The sequence below is a fragment of the Drosophila rhopaloa genome, unplaced genomic scaffold (assembly GCF_018152115.1).
Source record: "Drosophila rhopaloa isolate 14029-0021.01 unplaced genomic scaffold, ASM1815211v1 contig_167, whole genome shotgun sequence".
Taxonomy (NCBI): Eukaryota; Metazoa; Arthropoda; class Insecta; order Diptera; family Drosophilidae; genus Drosophila; species Drosophila rhopaloa.
The window spans coordinates 6,353,740-6,357,681 of record NW_025335047.1 but is presented as its reverse complement, the minus strand read 5'-3'; positions in this window follow the sequence as shown (position 1 = coordinate 6,357,681).

The window sequence follows — 3,942 nt, the reverse complement described above, 5'->3', positions numbered from 1 at the left end:
GTTCTATACTATATAGCACCGCCACCACCACTCTGAAAAGTATTTATGCTGTCATTACTATTCGGTTCGGTTTCGAATCGAATTGGTTTCGGGTTTTGTTTTTCGGGGCCGCGCAAAGTTTACTGCTAATTAAAAATTGTGGAAAAACGAGAAACATGCATGCAATTCAATACCAAAAAGTGTGAGAAAGCGAAGCGACCCATCTGGAGAGACCCTCTAGGATCTAAGATTTACAATTACCCCTCGAAAAGGATTGATTTTCCCAGAGTCCTTTCCACACTTTTCGTCTATCCAACGTTTGTAAAGTGAAATTAATTGAGTTCTCCAATCGATGACGTCAATGCGGAACCGCCGAAAGTACTTAGTTAACTTTATTTTATGTGGGTACCAGCAGCGGTGGGTGAGAATCGAGAAATAAGAATCGTAGAAGTAAAAGTGAGAGGAAGGAATCGGAAAATGATCGACAAATCCAATTTAAATAAAGAACTTACAGTGGGTGTAGCCTTTGAGAGCCTGGGAAGAAATCCTTGAGTGCGAATGCGGGACGTGGTAATTGAAGGTACTCGCCGTTGAATTCGGATATACATATTTCGATTCGGATGTGTGTCAATTAAGCGGTTAATGAGGGCAACTCCTGGGCGAACAGGAAGTGCTGGGAAATCGCAGTCAGAAGAACGTTTTCTTTTGGGGAAGCGTGAAGGCGGATTAAGATCTACAAGGGTGCATAGAGGTAAGACATTTAGTGAGCCCTTAGCATTTCAGCTGCTTTAAATGAGAATAAAAGTGGGAATTCTCAGATGTTAAATAAAGTTAATATCCATAATTTCGCATTGCCTTATTTCTTCTTATTAGATACGTTTTTAAGATGCAATGTAAACAAACGTTCATAGTTTGAACGTTTTAAAATACCATACAATTCCAATCATTTCTTTATATCTAGACATACAATCAATGTATGCAAAACACTAAAGCACAGTGTAGATAAGGTCACTAATAAAATTATTTTAAAACAAGAGAGAACGTTATAGTCGGGTGCCCCGACTATCAGATACCCGTTACTCAGGTAAAGGGAGTGCGAGGGAGATGGAGATAGAAACTTTGATCACGCATAACTTTTTAACGAATGGTCCGATTTGAAAAATGTCTTCTACATTTCGATAGGTATTGATAAACACAATAAAACTGCATTTTTACTTTTCCGAAATATTTAAATTTTTAAAATCGTATATAAGCGATTGTGGGCGTTAAAGGGGGCGTGGCACCATTTTGAAACAAACTTGCCTGCGTAGGAACTTCTAAAATCTACATGCAAAATGCCAATCTTCTAGCTTTTATAGTTTCCGAGATCTCAGCGTTCATACGGACAGACAGACAGACGGACAGACAGACGGACAGACGGACAGACGGACATGGCTAGATCGACTCGGCTAGTGATCCTGATCAAGAATATATATACTTTATAGGGTCGGAAACGCTTCCTTCTAGCTGTTACATACTTTTGCACGAATACAATATACCCTTTTACTCTACGAGTAACGGGTATAAATATTTGAAAAATTTGTAATATTTGAAGAAATAATTATATGTATGTGATTATTAACGAAAATATTTTTGAGCTGCACTTGTATCGCCCCTCTCTTTTTGCCCACCGCATGCTTACCCAATTTTCCCCCATTTCCCAGGGGCTTTTCCGCCAATCGAGTGCGCGCAACAGGTGCATCAGAATGACGACCAATGTGCGCACCTTGCTCGCTTTTCATTTAACACCCACGACACCTCGCACAGATACTCAATACACGCGAAAGCAGACACCCACACCCACTCTCACGATGAACGGCAACTAATTAACATACAAAATGAATGAAACAAAACAACAAAAAAAACGGCCTCTCCCTCGTAAGTCCTCTCTCGCTCACACTGATTGCTTTATGTCTCTCGCTCTTTCTCGCGAGCGTTCATTTCAAGTGAGAAAATTATGAAGCTCCACCTATTTTGCACTTACACACACGTAGCGGGTGTCTGAGTGTGTGTAGGTGTGCGAGGGAGAGGGGGGACACATGTTAACCGCATTAAAAATTAATGTACAAATTGTTTATTTTGTTGTTGAGTCTGCTTTTTTTTTGTTTTTGCTCTTTTTCAAAGAGTGTTCATTAGTGTGAGTGAAATTTTGGAGAATATTTGTGTTTTTTGTATCTGTGAGTTTGTGTTTTTTAATAATTGTATGCCTTAGTTTTGACTACACCAAAAAAGATCCGATATTTAGAATTCAATTTTAAAATAGCCTTGATACTTTTATCCACCAATAATATAAATGTGTATAATTGTTTCATTCATCAATTGTCACTCTTATGATAAATACTAAAAAGATATCTTAACATATAATGATCTTAACCAAATTGAATTTTTTACGGACTTACAAAAGTATCTCAAAGATACTATTTTTAGGATCAAGTTATTTCAAAGTTCATTGAATTGAGTAGAATAAATAGAGACTTGAACTTTGTATATTACGTTTTCCCAACTTTTTAGGAGGTCTGATCTTTTTATTTGAGCACCAGAAAACATCAAAACATATCCCAAGAGGCCCCCAACTTGTTGATGGAGCTAAAAATCTAACCATTCGCATTTTATCTTTGTTAAAAATTCTTTGTTTCTTCGGGGATATTTGCCCCTCCGTCATTTCGTAGACGTGTCCATTGATGGACATTCCCAAGAAATTGCCCATCACCAAATGTTGTCATTAATGTGTGGCAATCGCGGAATAATTTTGGATTTACTGGGAAATCCCCGCAGAGAACAATTTTGCAATGGCAAGTGCAAATGAGTTTGTCCATTAACGCAACGATATGGCCAGGAAAGGGTTAGGGGATTCCCTGAAAAAAAGTTCCCTTTATCTTACACCGCTAAAATTCCCCAGAAGAAAAACGAACAAAAGTTTTCATAAGTGGGGATTTATCAAATTACTCCCACCCAGGGGATATTTCTCAGGAAGTTTGATTGATTAGAAAGACTTCCATGCAAATGATGACGGAAATAAATAGTTAAAAAAAAACCTTATAACTATAAGAAAAATTCACTGAAGCTTAACTTTTATTGTATTGCCTGAGAATTTGCTATTTAAAAGTTAATTTTTTTCTTTCTTAAATAGGTTGTATTCTCAACATTTCTTAAAACCCGAGTTAATGATGGTAATATTAATATTACTTATAGACATCATTATAAATTTTCAATTAAAAAATGTTCGTAAAAATATTTTCTGGAATCCATTTACAGCTATACAATGGAATATGTTTAATACCCGAGTCTTACAATCGTAATATTAAGCCCATGCTTAATAAAATTTCTATAACACCCAAATAAAACCGAATTAAAGTTGTATTGCCAGCGAAAAAGTTAATGGATCGACTTATAAGTCACTTGGTCAATAAAACAAAAATACGAGCAAATGTTAATATAGTCAAATCCCTTGTCCGAAACCCGTATCCCCGCCATATGTTTGCAAACACCCTTACGTAGTGTGCTTACGTTACGGGACTACGTGAGGAGAGGCATTTAAACCCCTAACATTTACGATATCGAAATAACAGACTGATGTTATGTTAGAAAAGAGAGAGTTCTTGAACTGGAGAGCGGTACTCTGTACCACCACCACCCCACATTAATACACCAACACACACCCCACTTCGTGTCCATATCACCTCGTATATCGCAACGGTGAACCGTTACACCGTTATATTATGCTGGTGGTGGCTATATCACAAACACACCAACACCCTCGCAACACGTTCTCTCGCTCTGTCTTTCTTTCTCTCTCCGGCTAGCTGCGTCTTCTTCTCTCCGTCCGTGGAACCCGTAGAACCCCGAAATGCTCAGTTCGCATCCGACGGATACGATACGGACGAGGACGTCGGGGCTTGATGCTGCGAAAGTTGGATTTCAGAA